General features: G+C 44.2%; 1 protein-coding gene and 1 long non-coding RNA gene across 4 annotated transcripts in view; one reads left to right on the top strand and one right to left on the bottom strand.

The window, feature by feature from the left end:
* The window catches only part of LOC116335146 (canalicular multispecific organic anion transporter 1-like), a 146,562-nt gene that overhangs the window by 57,484 nt on the left and 69,374 nt on the right, over nt 1-19,704 (bottom strand). The gene's annotated exons all lie outside the window — the stretch shown is intronic.
* LOC120443248 lies at nt 13,330-19,691 on the top strand. 3 transcript variants are annotated; one of them, XR_005615278.1, is made up of 5 exons: nt 13,330-13,375; nt 13,568-13,675; nt 14,918-15,034; nt 15,151-15,254; nt 19,660-19,691. It is a non-coding gene; the product is annotated as an uncharacterized LOC120443248 (long non-coding RNA). The 3 variants fall into 3 exon arrangements; XR_005615276.1 differs by lacking the exon at nt 13,330-13,375 and having other exon boundaries at nt 13,396-13,675; XR_005615277.1 differs by lacking the exons at nt 13,330-13,375; nt 13,568-13,675 and adding an exon at nt 14,572-14,750.

Below are 19,704 nucleotides of genomic sequence, written 5' to 3'. Positions count from 1 at the left end.
TCTGTACATGCAAATTATGTGCTTGTAAACGCAAGAAGGGCGTTACAATACCCTGATGTTATAAAAGCAATCTAGAGTGTATTTTGGTAGAGATGTACAACTGCTTTGCAGTTTGCACCTCTCCACGCATGCGTGCATTCATTAAAATCAATTGTTTGATTGACCTCTTCTGGACTATCATTGTTTTACTCTCGTCCTCAATTTCGAACCCGTAACATTTGGTGCATTTGGCCGAGGTTGAGGGAGAAAAGTTGGAGGTTGAGACCGAGAGGGTCCGAGGCGCTCGAACAAGCAGACACGAGTCAGTGGTCGAAGTGAGTGGACATAAGCCGGCTTATTCAAAGGTAAGGCACTACCTGTTGAATTATTTCCAAAATGTGCCAGATTGGACATGAGAAATTAAAGTCTACTTACTGAAATTACTGGTAAATGTCTCTTTTGATTTTGGTGAAAATCTCATGAGAAGTTGAAGTTGAAGTAAGGAATAAGAAAAAGAGTAAAAGTGAGTTAGAGTCTCACTAAAGGTACCGGGTTAAAGTCCCAAAGGAAAAGAGAATAAGAGAAAATAAGTAAAGAGTAAAGAGAATAAGTGTATTTAAAGCAGTTGGACTGCAGAGTGAAGTTAGAGTATAGGTTATTGGCGAAGAGTTTGTGACATTAAAGTCTCAATTGATTATAAAGCCGGGCTTGGACACCGATATGGTGGGTTTGTGATTTTCGGGTGTCTTCAAAATAATTAAATTGTATAGAACGGGACTCTGGGAGTCTAACAAGTGCATTTTTGTCGGAAGGTGACGCTTCCAAGTTGTCGGTGACGATCGACATTTCCTCGGGAGAGATAGTTCACTTGGCAAGTGTGGAGAACTACGACACTCCAAAATAGCCACTGACTGGGTCAGTTTACCGTCCGGGCGGTGGTGTGCACTTTTTTTGGTTAGTAGAAACCGGGTTTTGGCGCGTCTACCTTTTGACTTAAAACTTCGGGAAGCCTGGGATGTGAAGTGTCCCCAAAACAGGGCTTCTTGGCAGGGGTTGAGTTGGTTGGCGCTTTTAAATTGTGTTAGGGCATTAGATATGTGACCACGGCCCGGGCCGGATTGGTTAAATTGATCATAAAAACTCAGGGAGTTTGTCCCTTGGAGGGTTAAGTTAAAGTTTTGTCTAAATTCGGTAGGTTCTGCAATTTCAGGCCTTGTAAATATTTTTAAGATATCAGACGTCTCTGTGTTATAATTTCTTTGTTTGTGTGAAGGCCCTGTCTGTGACAGGCACTGCAGCACCCTGGTTATTTTGAGGAAGTGTCTGTGTCTATGTAAATGAGATGCCTGTGACTTATTTAGAGTGACATTTCCTGTTTACTAATGAGTAACTAATGACTGACTGCAGAGCCTGGGTTAAGGACGACTTCAATCTGTGTTTTTAGGGAAGAAATGCAGTTTATGTTTATTATATTTGTGTGACTGTTGTTGATTATGATAAGTATTTCATGATAACTGTAGAATATGAGTATGGGGTTTGCTTGACACGTGTCAGTACTAGGTAAAACTGTGTAAAACTGATAGGAAGTTTATAGGGACTGCTACACATGGCTGATGCCTGTATTTAAGACGCTGGAGTTGTTTATTACAATATTGTAAGTAAAGTTTTATTTCTTGCCATGACTGTATGACTTTTGCGGGGTTTTGAGATAGGATACATAAACTGTTGATACTTAAGACCGTTACCTGGGTTCTGAGAACTGAAATTGAATTTGAGATAATTTAATTAATAAATATGTCTGCAAGCCATGTGTGTTTTGGGGTGTCGAAGTAAGATGTTATAGGATTTTTAGATGGGTTTTGTTTCAGTTTGAGATAATATATATACAGTTACATTTTCTGTGTGTGTCGTTGAGTGACAACATGCGCAGTTTAAATTGGGCGTTGTTCCTTCCTCTTTTTAGTTTTAAAACATAAAGGCTGTGAGATTAAAAATTACTGTGAGTAACGGTTTGACTTTTGACTAGGGAAATAATATGCTTACTTTTGGGTCTATGAAGATATTTGACCTTCAGTGATGTTATGAGAGGTTTCAGTTTTCTTTTTCTTTTTCTTTTGACTTGCTCTTTCTGATCATGGAAGGCATGTCCAAAATACTCGTATGAAAGCGTATTTTGTGTGATTTTAACTGTGTGAATGCTGTCAGTATTTGATTTGAGTGACTGTGTGATTTGTCTGAGTAAGTGAAAAGGGAAGTCTGAGAGAGAGAAAGGCAGTGCGTGTGAGACGATTTATGGCGTCTGAAAGAGGTTAGAGCATTTAAAAGGTGTGTATGGAATAAAGGAGTGTGAAATATATTTCTTGTGTGATGAAAAGTAGGATGTGCTAAAGTTTGAAAGTGTTTTTAATTCAAGAAAACAAAAACAAAGGAGTTAGATTAGTTTGAGGAACAGGAAATATTGCTCTGTCTACCGGGGCTGCAGCGACAGGAAATAGTGAACAGGAACTGTGCATGCCCATATATGGGAACTGAGTGTGTACAGAAAGAACACAGAGAGAGAGATTTAACTCTAGGCACATGAAGCAAATGAAGCCTTTAAGAAAAATGCATATATTACTAATTATATGGTTTAGTGTGTCAATACAGGTGGGCGTCTTTCAACTTTGCAACCTTGAGTTCAGCAGCAGAAAAGTAGATTAAAAGAATTGGGAGAAAATAAGCCAGTCTTTGGCTCGAAATTGTGCAGCTTGAGCTCTTACTTTGTCCTTCACCCCGAGAAGACACGCAAAAGACAGTTAATCACCTGATGAAGACAGATAGAACATCGTGGACTTGAATACAGCAGGCAAACGACAGGGCCACTGATCCATTAACACTGATGACGACTGACGACCAGCAGCAGCATGTAAGACTAATGCAACATGTACTGTGAAAATACAGGCTGGGCAGTTGAACAGTGGGATAAAGAATTGTGGAAGAGCACTGGACATTGAGTGATATTTTGCCACGCTGGGACTTAATCTGAAAGAAAAGACTGTAAAGAAACAGAGAAGAAGACAGCAGCTGAGTTGAGACTGTGTTTGCTGGAGCTTTGAAGCCCGAATAGGACATTGTGCAGAGAGGACCAGTGAGAGATGAAGCTGGACGAGTTTGACTGCGAGAATATAGGATATAATTGGATTGAAAATTGAAACCTGAACTCATGAATTGTTTAGGGATGTCCACTACAGCATAACAAAGAGGTAAACATTAGAAAAGGTAAGAATAATGAAAGAAATAATTGTCATTACCTTAATGAATAGAAAACACACATACAAATTGTTACATGTGAGATATTTTTGAAATGAATCAGAAGTGAGATAGTTTGAATCTAAAGCTCAGTGGTGAAATGCATAAATTAAATATGAATATATAGGATGCAATGAAGAAACAGCTTACACGTAGTGTACATTAACATGAATACATAGAAATGCAATGAGAAACTCAATGAATTAATCTAATGAAGAAGCAGTTTACACCCAATTAACATAAAATGCAGGGAAGAACACGCTTACATGCATGGCATAATTGGTGTTTCTGACCAGAGACAGAGAAATGGGTTATTTAACCACTGGTGATAATAATGAAAATGTCTTAGTTTTGTTATTTTCAGGAGTAAAGCAGACTTGGACCGCTCTCCACAGCAGCAGTCGGAAGAAAGTTAGAGGTTAACATCTATGGATAAGTTAAGGCAAGTTTCTGGTTGAATTGTTCACAGCATGATGTGTCCAGGAACCTGAAAAGCAAGCCCCAGCTCCTGGCTGAAGACCAGGAGGGCGGTAATTTAAGGTGGGAAATCAAAATGTGGGTTAGTAACTCGGGAAAAAGAAAACTGACTGCTTAACTGGAGAGTTGGGAAGAAGTCTGGGAGACTGTGAAGTCATAGATGCAAAATAACATATACCCATACACACACAAACAGAAAATGCATTAACCTTATAAAGACAAGCTCCTGAAGCTTAATGAACAGATATTGATTAAAAACCTGGCTAAGAACATAAGCATATGCAATGAAGATCTGCTTGCTGCTTGTATGAGTGAGAGAATGGTGTGAATGGTTAATACAATTGATGGAAAGATTTAAAAGAGATGAAAAAAAAAACAAAACAAAAGAAAAGTGTTTATAAGAGTGACTCAGGAGTGCTTTTGCACTGATTGATCAGAGTAAGTGATTAGTATAGAAAGAAAATGAAAATAATTAAATAATGTGATAAAGTTTAAACATGTATTTCTTTTGCCAAGTTAAATTGTTGAGATATGGCTGAGTATGGAAAAGTTTGAGAGCTTGTGTGAATGTGGACAGAGGAGCTTGCTGTGTGTGTGTGATTGAGGCCTTAAAGGAGGGGGTAGATTGTTCAGAGGTGCAAATTTGATTAGGAGGTTTATAAATTAGTGTTGACACATTGTTGTAAGGTGTTAGGCTGAATCTGAGTATGGTAAAGTGCTTAACCGGGGTTATTGTTGTGTACGAAACGGTGTAGCTTTTGGCGAGGTTTTCGTGTGTTGAATGGGTGAAATTTAAGATGGTTTAAGATTTTTGGGGCTGTTGTTTTTCATTTTAATAGAGGAGTTTTGATAAATATGGACAGGTCTAAAAGGGCCCATAGTTTTTATAACAGTGCACTTAGAAAAAACCTGTCAGGTGATTTTGTTTTGTACTTTGATGAGCTAACAATCAGCTCTCTTTTTCTCATTTTTGCTCTAAGCAGGCCTGGAAGAGAGTGAACTGACGGCGCGGACAAATTACCAAGTAAGGATTGCAGCGAGTCAATCCAGTCAAAAGTATAGTGAACTATTTTCCTAAAAAGGAAAAACGAAATAAAACAAATGATTGAGCTCATTTTGCTGATATGGAGCATCTGATCACGTGCGCAGAAGGCTGCAGATCAGCAAAATATCATGTGTGAATGCATGGGAGTGAATGTGAGTGATGGGACCAAGAGGGGAAATAAATAAAAGGTTGACAAACAGGACAAGTGGGAGACTTAAATCTGGGGATGCTGATTTTGGGATATTGATGTGTGCGTTGAGAAAATTATTTATTGGGGTTGGATTATGTTATTACATTATAGGATGTTAAATGCTAAAGGGAAACATTGATGTAACTTAAGTTACCATGAACGGAGGGGACACATGATTAATAACTGTTCTGTGTAAGTTTATTTTGGGTTATAACACAGGTTGGATCATCAGTGGAGAAAGTGAGTATAAAAGGTGATGTTCTGGTTAACACACAGGCTTTTGTTTATAGGACGTTTCAAGGATGCAGGCTGTGGATGGAGCCAAGAAAAGATTTGACATGATGATTAATTTGATTTCATTCCTTAAAAACAGGTTTGAAGGTCCGGAGCATGTAGACTTAATATGATATGACTAACCTTTTTAATGCCCTAACCTGAGTGAAGGATTTTGAGTTTGTAACACATGAGATGTGTGTCACAAAAAGGGGGAGTTACAGGATTTAAGGTTTAATTTGAAAGGGTTTTAGGATTACTTGATGATGTTTAGGTTTTTGATAATTTAGGTATGGTAAAACTGAGGCAGAAAGTGTTATTTTCAGGTTATTTTTGATTTCTAGAATAAGAGGTTATAATTTAGGCGTGCACATACAGATATGTCAAAGGAAAATTGTATATATGTTATCAGCTACATGAAATGTGTCTACGTGACGTTTACCTAATAACTTATGTGATGATAAAGTTGTTTACCGACTAGCAGCTTGCTCTCTTCTTGAACCTACAGACTTAGAAAAGGGGAACTTCAGCTCTGAGTTCTGAGAATAACTCTGGTATTTTTATAAGTAGACAGGAAACACGTCGAGACCGCCGTATAGGGCAAATGTGTTAGAGCTTGTAATTAAATGTGGGCTTGAAAAGAGGAAGCAAATTTGGTACAGGACGTGCTTGAGATGATCAGATGAGAGAAAGGAGAAGAACAGAGCACAAATACACCGAGTTGTTTATATTACAAAGAAGATCAAAAGCTTGTTAGACACAGGTTATAATGGAAGCATAAAAGGGATGAGAGGAACTTTACATAACATAGAAATCCTGCAACAATTCGTAAATTGCCCAAACACAGTGTTCAGACCGGATATGCGCTACCCGTTAAAGGGGCGAAGAAATCAGGCCTAAGTTTGAAAAATGAAATGGGTTAACTCGATAGAGGATGTTTCCAAAGGTAGAGAAAATAATGTAGGACCTTTTACCAGGAGAAAGCTAACTGTATCTTTTACACTTTACAGTGTGCATTGAGGGAAGTCAGGAATAGTTTAAATTAGGATTGAAAAAACTAAACTAGGTGAAAAGGGGTGTAGCAAGTAGATTTAGGGCAGTTCACAGCCTGGCGTAAATGCAAGGTGCCGTCACACAGCTTAAGTTATTTGTTTGATTTATTTTATGACAAAATAATAAGGAAACATTGAAAACATACAACCCGTTGAGGAGACAGATAGGGTTGGGGAATTGAAAGGGTTGGTTTGCTTAGCATAATGCACTACAAAGTATACAAAGTTTATATAACATGATGCAAACACACGAATCAGAGACACGTAATGAGAAAACTGATTAGAATGCTCCTTACAACTACATGTTTATTGTATGCAATGATATTAACTATGGCTGTGTTGTTTATTGTCTATATTTTGCAGGGCACTCCGAACCACTTGTCTGAACACGGAGGCCAGTCCAGCCCAGCACTTCCTGAGACTGTAGTTGCTAAAACAGGATCGGTAAAAAAAGACAAAAGCGCGAGGGGTCAGGTAAAGGTGATGAGTGTCTCAGCAGGAATAAGGGCATAGGGTTGAATTATGGTAAAGGGTCTACCAGCTCATTCACATTTGATTTGTGTGACGTCATTAAGTGTACAGGAGCTAGTAGTAGCTGGAGAGCGTATGAGGTACGGGTCTGCAATCACCCCATGATATGCTTAGGGTAAATTTAGTTGATGCAAAGTCTAAGCCGCAAGCAGAAAGCTTAATCACCATTCTGACTGATCAGATGGTAACTTCGGGAACAGTAGCTCAAAAGGAACAGGAACCAAAAGGGAGAGTACTTCTGACAACAGATTACTTTAGACTGAAGCTTAAAGAGTTGATAAAGCGCCACGGGTTTCAAGGACAGTAACCTCTGGCTTGATTGGGTGGCTCAAGATGCTAGAGAACAACATGTATCTGACTGTGTTGCCTGTGCTTCAGCTAGGTCACGGTTGTTTACAGAGCCCGCACCATTGCATTAGAGGATGAGTGGGGCTATGATTGTATGTTACAGTTAACTAGAAGTGAAGTGACTACTGGCAACTGTACTGTGTTGTCCAGACTTTTCCCTGCCATTTCAAAGCAGACAGCAGTGGGACCATTTATGCTAAAATTAGATAATTACATGTTTCAAGTTTTCTACAGATAATGAAAAGTACAAGGTGGGAGAGATCGACCCAACTAGGTGTGCTGTCACACTCACAGGACGAACCACCAACAATGTAAGCGACCCTACCACGGTAATTGGAACATGGGCAAGAAGTGGGCTCTACTAATACTGTGGGGAAGATATTCGTGTTCCTATGGGAAGCGAGGGACATGTGCGATGGTGCGATTGGGAGCTCCGATCATGCTTATTGGAAACCAGGTAAAGGCTATTCCACAACATAACACGTGAACTTTAGCTGCCATACGTAAGAGATACATTTTGGCCAAAAGAGGGACCCAGACTACCCATGCATATGATCCTCGTTTGAACTCGCCGACCTGGATAGACTCCATAGGAGTGCCCAGGGAGTTCCTAATGAGTGCAAGCTGGTAAGTCAGGTAGTTGCAGGATCGGAGAGTATATTTCTTTGGGTAACGCCTAAGGAAAATGTTGGCCGATTATGTTCATTACAACCTGCTGAGACTCTCTGACCAAACCAGGGACGCCATGATGGGGTTCGCAGAACAATTAGGTCCGAGTTCGCTGACGGGAGAGCGAAATCGAATTATCTAAAACCATGCATGAGCACTCAGGTATCGAAAATATGCTGGCCTGGATGACATCTGTGTTTGGACAATGGAAAGGTGTGGCTAAGTAAACTTGGCAAGTGTCAGTGATGTTTTCTTTGACTGTACTTTTGGGAATATTGGTCATCGCTAGTTGTGGTATCATTCCTTGTGTCAGAGGATGGTTGGTAAAGATAATGGCGAGGGTTGCGAACCCTGCCTGGGTTGAGGGAAATTCTTTATTCCTATTATATAATCTGCATTATTATGATTGCATTAAGAACATGTTTTACAGCATTGTTTACCAGTAATATTGTTTACAGGGTTCATATTGCATTGCATAGGTTTGTCATCACATTCATTCTATTCACAGGTTTAGTTCATTTTATACACATTGCATATCTGTGCTTGTTTAGAGTTGATGTTCTATCCAAGAGGGTTTTAAGCTTCACTGGTGAGAGTGTCCAGGTGATACATGTTGAGGGAAGATGAGAACATAGCAGGTGAATTGCATGCACGCTTACAAACACACATGATTTAATATATAGGCCAGGCCAAAGGCCTGGACTTGATGCAGCTTTCAACTTTACAGCTCCTAACTTGCAGGAATGGCGGGAGTGTAATGAATGAATGCAAAACATGCTTACAGACACAAACATGACAGGGGTTTATTTTACAGGGTAAAGGTGGACCACAGGTTGCTTTGTTTCTGCTTAGCAACTACTGAGGTAAATGGTGTTAAAGATAAATATGCAATAAGTGAACAAGAAATGTGTGAGGGTGAGCCGGGTGAAACAAAATGTTGTAGATAATGGAAACTTGTCTAACGGGCATTAACAGTAACCTTTGCATGTTATGTATATGCTTGAGGCCAAAAGAGGCATAAATCCAGATAGAAAACTTTGAAGTGTGCTTTTAGCGGAGATTTAGGCTGACAGGGGATGGTGTATATTTTACCCGGGTGTGTTTAATAAAAAAAAAAACTAAAAGCGTTGCTCACACACATAAAGAGTATTGAGATTAAATAAAGTTAATATAATGGATAGAGCCCAGAACAGGAAAATACATAAGTAAAATCAAATGTAATGTTTGATTTCACTTTTATTGGGAAACAATCAGGCTAGAAATGTGAGTAACCTATGTTTAAACTGTGAAAACACTCTCCACATACATTAAAACTGTGCAACTCTGAGTGGGCCATGCAATCAAGCAACTGTTACATATCTGTATTAAACTAGCCAACATAGACTCACCACCACATGATGTTGCCCTGCAGCGGGGCAGAAAATCATTTCCAAACCAGGGATCTTATGTTGATTATCATATTCTTACTTATGTACACACACACACACAGAAGGGAAAAATTTCAAAACAAAACAAAAACAACTTCGCTTAACCTGTCAAGCACAGGAGCAAAATAAAAATCTCTTTGGGCTCTGTTAAAATTTCTTTAGTAAAGTGTAAAAGGCCAAACCTAGGAGGTTGGGCAACCCGAAAGTCCCTCCAGTATCAGGAGTTAAGAGTCAGGAAACATTCTTCACTTTAACGCGTTTTTTATGAAAAACCACTGACTCATAGATGCAGATAGACAATTAAGTGCACATACATCCAGATGTGCATTTAGACATTAAAAGTGTAGAGACATGTACACACAGATTGGCAAACCGGTACAGAGTCTAACTGAAGAGCTTAATAAAGCAGACGTGGCAGTAGGGTTTGTGATTTTGCCTGATATGATATTGGGAACCAACTTTGAATAATGACAGGAACCTGAGATGAACACAGTAGGTTAGTAAGGTGTAGCAGAGAGGGTCAGAGCGAAGGTAGTGGACCTGGGAATAGTGTAGTGGCGTCTTTGGAAGGCGTCAAAAGGGGAATTGTAGAATTATAGGGACTATTTTACATAACCATCATCTTGTCATTGCATTAATTATCATTTCATCCAAGCATTTATTGAAGCTGCTGGCATTATGTTATAATTTATATTATAGGGTTATCATAATCAAATATTAACATGTTTATTACAGGTGCAGTATAACTACTTTAAAATGATTGAGTTAAATATATATATCATAACTCATATGCTGAGTATATTGTTACAGTAAAATAGTAGCTGAGCAAAGGCCTGAATGTATTCAGCTTCTTGTGGTATTTGAGTTTGCTTAGTTACAGGTGACGGAAGGATGTCCAGTCCATGGTGACCTCAAAGGCCTTAGGTCATCACTATATTCGGAAGAGTATGCCACAAGGAGGAACCTCTATGTTGCAGTTAATTCTTAAAATACATGAATGTTCTGTACATGCAAATTATGTGCTTGTAAACGCAAGAAGGGCGTTACAATACCCTGATGTTATAAAAGCAATCTAGAGTGTATTTTGGTAGAGATGTACAACTGCTTTGCAGTTTGCACCTCTCCACGCTGCGTGCATTCATTAAAATCAATTGTTTGATTGACCTCTTCTGGACTATCATTGTTTTACTCTCGTCCTCAATTTCGAACCCGTAACAATGGCTATAATCCACATCTGCTTGAAGCCTGGAACAGTAATATCGACATAAGCTTTGTTTTAGATGCTTTCGGCGCTGCAAATTATTTAATGAAATATATCAAAAAAAAGAGGGCGGGCTGTCTGAGTACCTGAAAACTGTCATTGAGAGCTCCCAGAAGGACAGTGTAAATGAGTGTGATGAAATGAGAGCCGTCATGCAGGCATATTCAAAGAAGCGAGAGATCAGTGCACAGGGTGTGTTGCTCGTGCATGTGGTCTTCACATGAAGCAATGTTCACGTGCTGTAATATTCATACCAACTGATGATAATCCTGTGAAAATGAGTCGTCCCCTGTCAGTTCTGGACAACGCAACACCTGAGTCTTCCAATGTTTGGATGACATCTTTGAATGACAAATACAAAGCCAGACCTGAAACACCAGAGTATGAGGAGATGTGCATGGCAGACTTTGCTGCTACTTGCAGGATTGTCTATGGCCAACAGACAAAAGGTAAAGATGTTTTGCCCCTTCTCAATGAGATGGGATTTGTGCAGAGGCGCAAAAATGATAAGCCTGCTGTCATCAGATTTCACCGCTGCTCACAAGAAAAACATCCGGAGCAATATTATGGAAGACTGCTTAAACTGTACCTTCCTCATCGTTCAGACCACGAACTGAAAACACCATCGTTGCCAACCTATCAGGCTTTCTATGGTGCTGGCTGTGTACAGCTACCAGGTACTGACCGTCTTGAGTACGTGCAACACATTGTCAAAAGAAACAGAGAGAAATATGAGAAAAACAGCGAGGAGATCGAGAGCGCTGTTGAGGAATATGAGCAGAACAGAGGTGTGACTGACGAATGGTGTAATCTGGCACCTGAATCAGATCTCGTAAGGTTGCCACTTGTTGAACAAGAAAGAGAGCGAGACAATGAAAATGAACAGGAAGATGTGCCTGACTACAGCCGTCAGGCTGATGCTTCAACAGAAGTCAGAGCCATCAGGGAACCCCCTGCTATTGATCCCACTTTGTTACGTCAGATGTTTCAGAATCTGAATAAGAAGCAAGCCTGCATATTTTATGCAGTTAGAGACTGGTGCATTAAAAGAGTCTGTGCTCTAAATCCGGAGCAGTTTTTCTTTTATATTAATGGTGGTGCTGGAACAGGAAAATCACATCTTATCAAATGCATCTACTCAGAAGCATCTAAGATACTGAGCAAAGTGCCCAGATATGCAGACGACGTTGACATATCAAAACCCACTGTCCTGTTAACTGCTTTCACTGGGACTGCAGCATTTAACATTTCTGGAACAACACTGCATTCTCTTCTCAAGCTCCCTAGAAGCTTAAAACCTCCCATTCAGGGACTTGGCAATCAGCTGGATGAAGTCAGATCAGAACTTTTGAATGCTGAAATAATCGTCATTGACTTAAGTGTCTATGGTGTCAAGACATCTCTTTGCATATGTAGATGCAAGACTCAAACAGATAAAAGGGACTCGGAGACCCTTTGGAGGCATGTCAGTCATTGCTGTTGGAGACTTCTATCAGCTACCCCCAGTGCGACAGTCTAAACCTCTCTGTGTGCACGACCCGTCCGAGATCGACCTGTGGCGGGAGCATTTTCAGATGATCACTCTGACTGAGATTATGCGTCAGAAAGATGATGTTGTCTTTGCTGAGATGCTGAACAGAATCCGTGTGAAAGGAAAGTTGGATGTGCTTTGCGAAGCAGATAGAAATTTGTTGTCACAGGCCATAACTGAACCAGCCCGTTGTCCGACTGATGCGTTGCACATTTTTGCAACTAATAAAGAAGTGGATGCGCACAACTCTGCAACACTGGCTCTGCTCCATACTCATATCATTGACATCCATGCAGACGATTATAGAAAGGATCCTAGAACTGGCAGAATGGCACTACAAGACAGACCATTCAAAGGAGGTAAAAACGAGTTACCAGACACACTGAAAGTTGCAGAAGGAGCTCGTGTCATGCTCACCAGAAACATTGACATACAAAATGGTTTGGTTAATGGAGCTTTGGAAAACTACTTAGAGTAGTTCACTCTGAAAATGACCAACACATCATCAAGCTTGGACTTAAAATGGATAATGAGACATCTGGAAAGAATAACCGCACACCAGCAGGCGACATGGTGTACATTGAGAGAGCAGAGGAGAATCTAAAGCAGAAAGGAGTGGTACGAAGACAGTTCCCAGTGAAGCTGGCCTTTGCATGTACAATACATAAGGTACAGGGTATGACAACCACATCAGCTGTTGTCTCTCTTAAGAGCATTTTTGAGCCCGGCATGGCCTACGTAGCTGTCAGCAGAGTGACGTCTCTCAGTGGACTGTATCTTCTTGATATGGAGGAGAAAAAATATTCACCAACCCAGAAATCACTGCAGCGCTTGAGAACATGAGACAAGCCAACCTTGATGACATGATGCCTCTTCTACAAGTGAGACAAACACTGAGCAGGTCAGACGTTTTCACCATTGTTCATCATAACACAGAGGGACTGCCAGCTCACATTAATGACATCAAGAGTCACCATGAATTGTGTCTAGCAGATGTTTTGTGCCTAACAGAAACACACCTGCGGGGCTCTTTTTGTCGCAGAGAGTCTCCACTTGGAAAATTACAGTTTGTTCAAACGCAACAGACACCTTTCCTACACAAACTTTCCCCAGATGGCAAACAGAAGTGGTGGTGGAGTTGCTGTTTATGTGAAAAGTGACATTCAAGTGCATGAAAACAGTACATCCATAATGTAACTGACCTTGAATTTCTGGCTTTAAAGGTTGAAGCACCAGTCAGTGCACTGATTGCAGTTGTGTACAGACCTCCAGACTACACTCTGAGGCCATTCCTGAAAAACCTGGTAAGCCTATTAGACTCATTAGAGATCATGGACTGTCATCCCATCATAGTGTGTGGTGATTTTAATGAGAATGTTTTATCCAGTGCAAACAAACCAATCCTGGAGCTATTTGAGTCTAGGGGATACGCACAGGTCATCACTGCCCCTACCACAGAGAAGAACACACTGCTTGACCTAATTTTCATTTCTCAGCCAGAGCGATGTCTCCATTCTGGAGTCATGAAGACCTACTATAGTTACCATGACCCTGTATACTGTGTATTGTCCTGTGATGATTCATGATCTAGATCTTTGACTACAGTAAGTAATTTCTATATTTTTGAATGACTTAAGAAAGTAGAGCGATATTTAAAAGTTGACTTAAGAAAAATGCCCTGCATTGCAGTATAATGTTTGAATTTTTACATAAAATACAATTAAATGAATTAAATAATGATATCAATAAAATATGACAATTTTATTTATTACAGAAAATCTAAAAATCAGTAATCTATGAATGTCAGAAAAATCAAATATAGCAGTTTAAAACGAACAGTGTAGGCATATCCTCTCTGCAGCCAGGCTTCAAAATCCTGCCAGGCTGCCCCAGTCTCACTGTGGCTGGGAGGGAGGGAGGGTGGACCAGAGGATTGCCCACACAACAAATAAATGTTCAACAGCTTCTTCATTGTTTCTGAGAGAACAACACAGACTAACGTTTGCTTTTTAAAAAAGAAAAAAAAAAGAAAAAAAAAGAAAAAGAAAAACCTAATTACAGCAATAATGACAGTTAAGCCAGTTTATCTGTGCCTCTATTTTGAAATAATATTTACAAAAATGTTATTGATTTCAGTTTGTTATAATCTTTAAACTTTTTCAAAAGTATATGATTATATTTTTGGACAAATCTTACGATGAAACATACATTTTATGAGCTTTTATCATGTTTCAGCCAGTGCATTTATCAGGGTGGGTCTGGGTTGATAAATGCACTGGCTAATAACTGCACATTTCTGGCCAGAATGTTTCAGCAGTGTTACATATGCACTACATATGTTACACTTGCTTTTTGTTACCAGCTGATACCCTACATTTGTATAGACATTGGATGGTGTGAGGCTGGGGAGTTGAGTGGAGTGGGTGGGTGGGAGTTGAGTGGGCGGGTACGGTGGGAGGTTGTTAGGCTTCTTTCTTTTTTTTTTTGTTAAAGAGACACAGTCCTCCTGTGTCTTCTCCAAGCTTCACATGTACAATCCAACAGTGTGAAGCACATAGCAGCCAGAAACTGTAATGCCACAGATCAGAGAGGCTTCATCATCACCATCTTCGCCGTACGATCAGAGCGTGAGACTTCACATCTAGAAGTCCTCCTTCTAGCTTGTCCCACAAGCAGTCGGTGAGATTTACTCACAACAAAAAGGGTTAATGACATTATTTCCATGAAAACGTATTAATTCTTTGTAAAGTGTTTAAATTGTGTTTTCACTTGACCTTAGGAGTGTTATTTTGAGTGTATTTTAATATCTGTACTCAGGTGTTTCCCTCTGTGATCCATCCCTTCAGAGCTGAGACACTCAGGACTGAACAGACTGCACAGTTTCTGTGACCGAGCCTCCAAAACATCTTCTTTGAAACCACACATGATAGAAGGGCTTTATATTTGCAGCAGCACTACTAAAGGTATTCAGTTTATTACAGGATGTGTTTGTTTCTTAGGACCAGCTCCAAGTGCACACTACCTAACATATACACCTTTCTGTTCCTTACAAACCAACTACTCTGGATCATATGGCCAGTTGGCAGGAATGTTGCTGCAGGAAAACATCCCTGGAGATCACCATCATTGCCAGACTGACTGTGCCTCCTCTGTGCAGTGTCAAGATCCTCCTTAAATGAGTGTGTAAGTTAACATTTTCATTATTTTTGTCATGGTTCTGGGTCGGTGACCCAGTGTTTTTGATTTTGTACTCTTATTTTTGATATTATGAATTATGACAGTTTGTTTTGGTTTCCCAAGTGTTCATTCTGTGCTCCCTCTGTTTTCCGTCGTCCCTGCCTGTGTATCCCCTCTAGTGTGGTCAGGTCCCTGTGTGAAGCCAGCGTCTCGGAGTCTGTGTCCTTGCGTGTGTGTGTGTGTGTGTGTGTGTGTGTGTGTTTCCTGTTTTATTTTGAAGGTCCGTGTCTTATGTGAAGGTGTCCTGCTTTGCTTCCCTGTCTCGTCAGTCCTGATTTCTCCCAGCTGTGCCCTCCTTCTGTGTCTCATTCCCTCGTTACTTCCCAGTGTATTTAAACCCTGTGTTTCTCTGAGTCTGTGTCGCGTCGTCCCTCAAGCTGTGTGTTTCCTTGTGTGCCTCCCGTCAAATGTAAGTTTATATTTCCCAGTTTAGTTTTGTATGCTTTCCCCTGCCAGCAATAAAGCTGAGTTTTGAGTTCATCCTTCGAGTCTGAGTGTCTGCACCTTGGGTCCTACTCCTGCCTGCCACACAGCGTTTCATGACAGAACGACGCGACCAGACATGGACCCAGCAGCACTCAACCCACCAGAAGAACTGCGTCAAGACATTATTTACTCTGTGGAGAGACTCCTTAGACTCTGGTTAGAACATGAGGGGAAGGAGCTCCATTGCGCTTTGGAAACTAAGCTACAGAGATTGATTTCTGGTCTCCCTTGGCTACTCGGTGCGCTCCACCCGCTCGAACAGGATTTTATCCTAAATGAGCTCCACATTCATCCCCAGCTGCTACAACTCACCTGCCCGACAGGCCGGACGTGGAGCTGCCCGGCCCATTGGAGTCATCATCAAAAAGAAGCGGCGATCACGCCGCCGGCGTCCATCACCACAGCTAGACCCCGTGACCTCTGAGTCGCCAGCTGTGGTAAAAGAAAGAGACAATATCCAAGAGTTTCCTGAATTTGGGACTGTTCATTCTGGAACCATTTGTTTTCACTCAGCTGCCCAGCCTCCTGCAGCCCACTCAGCTGCCCAGCCTCCTGCAGCCCACTCAGCTGCCCAGCCTCCTGCAGCCCACTCAGCTGCCCAGCCTCCTGCAGCCCACTCAGCTGCCCAGCCTCCTGCAGCCCACTCAGCTGCCCAGCCTCCTGCAGCCCACTCAGCTGCCCAGCCTCCTGCAGCCCACTCAGCTGCCCAGCCTCCTGCAGCCCACTCAGCTGCCCAGCCTCCTGCAGCCCACTCAGCTGCCCAGCCTCCTGCAGCTCACTCAGCTGCCCAGCCTCCTGCAGCTCACTCAGCTGCCCAGCCTCCTGCAGCTCACTCAGCTGCCCAGCCTCCTGCAGCTCACTCAGCTGCCCAGCCTCCTGCAGCTCACTCAGCTGCCCAGCCTCCTGCAGCTCACTCAGCTGCCCAGCCTCCTGCAGCTCACTCAGCTGCCCAGCCTCCTGCAGCTCACTCAGCTGCCCAGCCTCCTGCAGCTCACTCAGCTGCCCAGCCTCCTGTAGCTCCATTTTCACCTCAGCTATCGCTCCAGCCATTAATTCAGTATGCTCTTCAGCCTCCTTCAGTTCGGCCTGCCACTGAGTTGCCCTTAGCCCCATCATCCACACTACCACCTGCTTCTCTTCCACCACAATCATCACCACACTCAGCCGTCCAGGCTACCACTCAGTCAGTCATTCACTCTATAGCCCTGCCATTAATGCACTCGGTAGCTGAGCCATTAGCCGCCTGGCCCGCAGCCAATTCAGCCACCCTTCCACCGTTGCACCTCAACCACAACCGTCACTGCAGTCTCCGGCAGTTCAGCCTTCCCAGTGCAGTCTTCCACTCAACCACCAGCTCCACTTTCTCCCCAACCGTCACTACTACCTCTAGCTCAGTCTCCTGTACAGTCGCCTCTAGTTCGGTTCCCTGTGCAGTCACCCTAGTTCATTCCCCTGTGAAGCCATCAACTCCACCACCCACTCCTCTTTCACCACCACCAGTAGCTCAGCTCGCACCTGACCCATTGGCCCAGTTCTCCGTAGCAGTTCAGTTTTCTGGCCAGCGTAACATTGAGCCAGGGGTCCCAATTCCCCTCTGGCTCTGCATCAGCTCCTGCTGGAGGCTCTGATGAGCCCATCCAGCACTCGCGGCTCCCATGCCGCCACCTGCCTTCTCCGCTGGAGGGTCCGAGGGGCCCGTCCAGCCGCCTGTCCCGCTGGAGGGTCCGAGGGGCCCGTCCAGCCGCCTGTCCCCGCTGGAGGGTCCGAGGGGCCCGCCCAGCCGCCTGTCCCCGCTGGAGGGTCCGAGGCCCGCCCAGCCGCCTGTCCCCGCTGGAGGTCCGGGGCCCGCCCAGCCGCCTGTCTCCGCTGAGGGTCCGAGGGCCCGTCCAGCCGCCTGTCTCCGCTGGAGGGTCCGAGGGGCCCGTCCAGCCATCCTCAGCCTCCATGTCCGCAGCAGCCTCCGAGTCTTCGTCCTCATCAGCTGCATCGCCCACGCCGTCGCCTGCAGCGCCGCCGTCTCCGGCAGCGCCTCCGTCTCCGGCGGCGCCACAGTCTCCGACTTCCATGCCGTCGCCTTCAGCCTCATCTTCACCTGGTCCAGCCGAGCCTTCAGCCTCGTCGCCCGGTCCAGCCTCTGCTTCGCTTCAACGTCGCCCGGTCCAGCCTCTGCCCGGCTTCAACGTCGCCCGGTCCAGCCTCTGCTTCGGCTTCAACGTCGCCCGGTCCAGCCTCTGCTTCGGCTTCAACGTCGCCTGGTCCTGTGGCTGCCACGCCCCCGTCTGTTCCTGCCTCGTCAGCTGGAGGGCCCGAGGAGCCCGTCCAGCCACCTGCTGCAGCCTCACCTGCATCGGCCCGGCCGCCTGGCGCAGCCTCTGCATCAGCCTCTGCATCAGCCTCTGCATCAGCCTCTGCATCAGCCTCTGCATCAGCCTCTGCATCAGCCTCTGCATCAGCCTCTGCATCAGCCTCTGCATCAGCCTCTGCATCAGCCTCTGCATCAGCCTCTGCATCAGCCTCTCCTGCATCGGCTTCGGCTTCGCCTGGCGCAGCCTCTATCTTGCCTGGAGCTGCGGGGGCCTCGCCGTTCTCAGGTCACCAACTGCCGCCTCGGCGTCGCCGGCCGCTTTCCAGGCCTCTGAGTCGGCATCATGGCCGTCGAGGGCGGCCCCCCGAACTGCTTCCACGTCGCCGCCGTCCCGCACGGCGGCCCCGAACTGCTTCCACGTCGCCGCCGTCCGCACGGCCGGCCCCCCAACTGCTTCCCGTCGCCGCCGTTGCTGTCCGCACGGTCGGCCCCCTGAGCTGCTTCTACGTCATCGCGGCCGTTGGTTTCTGCATGGCCGGCCTCCTGACCGCCTGTGCCACCCACCTGGTCGGCCCCCCGACCGTTTGACTTATGAACTTTTGTGCCGGCGACCTCCGGGTCGGCCCCCTGACCTGTTTTTCTGTTGCCGCCGTTGCCGTCCGCGCGGTGGGGCCCCTGACTTCCTGCTGAACTGTTCTTTGTGCGCCAGTGTTTTTGTGCTGGCGTGTCGCTTTTTGGGCTCCTGGTGCTCCTGTTTTGTTTCGCCTCGGGCCCTCCTTCCTGGGCCCCGCCGCCCGCCCTGGTCGGGTTGTTTTCTGTTTTTGGTCGTTTTTGTTTTCTTGTGTTGGGCTGTCTGGGGCCAGCCCTTGTGGGGGGGGTACTGTCATGGTTCTGGGTCGGTGACCCAGTGTTTTTGATTTTGTACTCTTATTTTTGATATTATGAATTATGACAGTTTGTTTTGGTTTCCCAAGTGTTCATTCTGTGCTCCCTCTGTTTTCCGTCGTCCCTGCCTGTGTATCCCCTCTAGTGTGGTCAGGTCCTGTGTGAAGCCAGCGTCTCGGAGTCTGTGTCCTGCGTGTGTGTGTGTGTGTGTGTGTGTGTGTGTGTGTGTGTGTGTGTGTGTGTGTGTGTGTTTCCTGTTTTATTTTGAAGGTCCGTGTCTTATGTGAAGGTGTCCTGCTTTGCTTCCCTGTCTCGTCAGTCCTGATTTCTCCCAGCTGTGCCCTCCTTCTGTGTCTCATTCCCTCGTTACTTCCCAGTGTATTTAAACCCTGTGTTTCTCTGAGTCTGTGTCGCGTCGTCCCTCAAGCTGTGTGTTTCCTTGTGTGCCTCCCGTCAAATGTAAGTTTATATTTCCCAGTTTAGTTTTGTATGCTTTCCCCTGCCAGCAATAAAGCTGAGTTTTGAGTTCATCCTTCGAGTCTGAGTGTCTGCACCTTGGGTCCTACTCCTGCCTGCCACACAGCGTTTCATGACAATTTTATTCCCTTTGACAAGTATCACCGGTATTTACATTTACAACTACATATGTTCCTGTTTTCTGCTCTTCTTTTAAAGTCCTCAGCTATCCTGCTTCTGTGCTGCTTGCCACACATCAAACAC

Source organism: Oreochromis aureus, linkage group 13, assembly GCF_013358895.1.
Source record: "Oreochromis aureus strain Israel breed Guangdong linkage group 13, ZZ_aureus, whole genome shotgun sequence".
Classification (NCBI taxonomy): Eukaryota; Metazoa; Chordata; class Actinopteri; order Cichliformes; family Cichlidae; genus Oreochromis; species Oreochromis aureus.
This window is presented reverse-complemented; position numbering and strand designations above follow the sequence as displayed.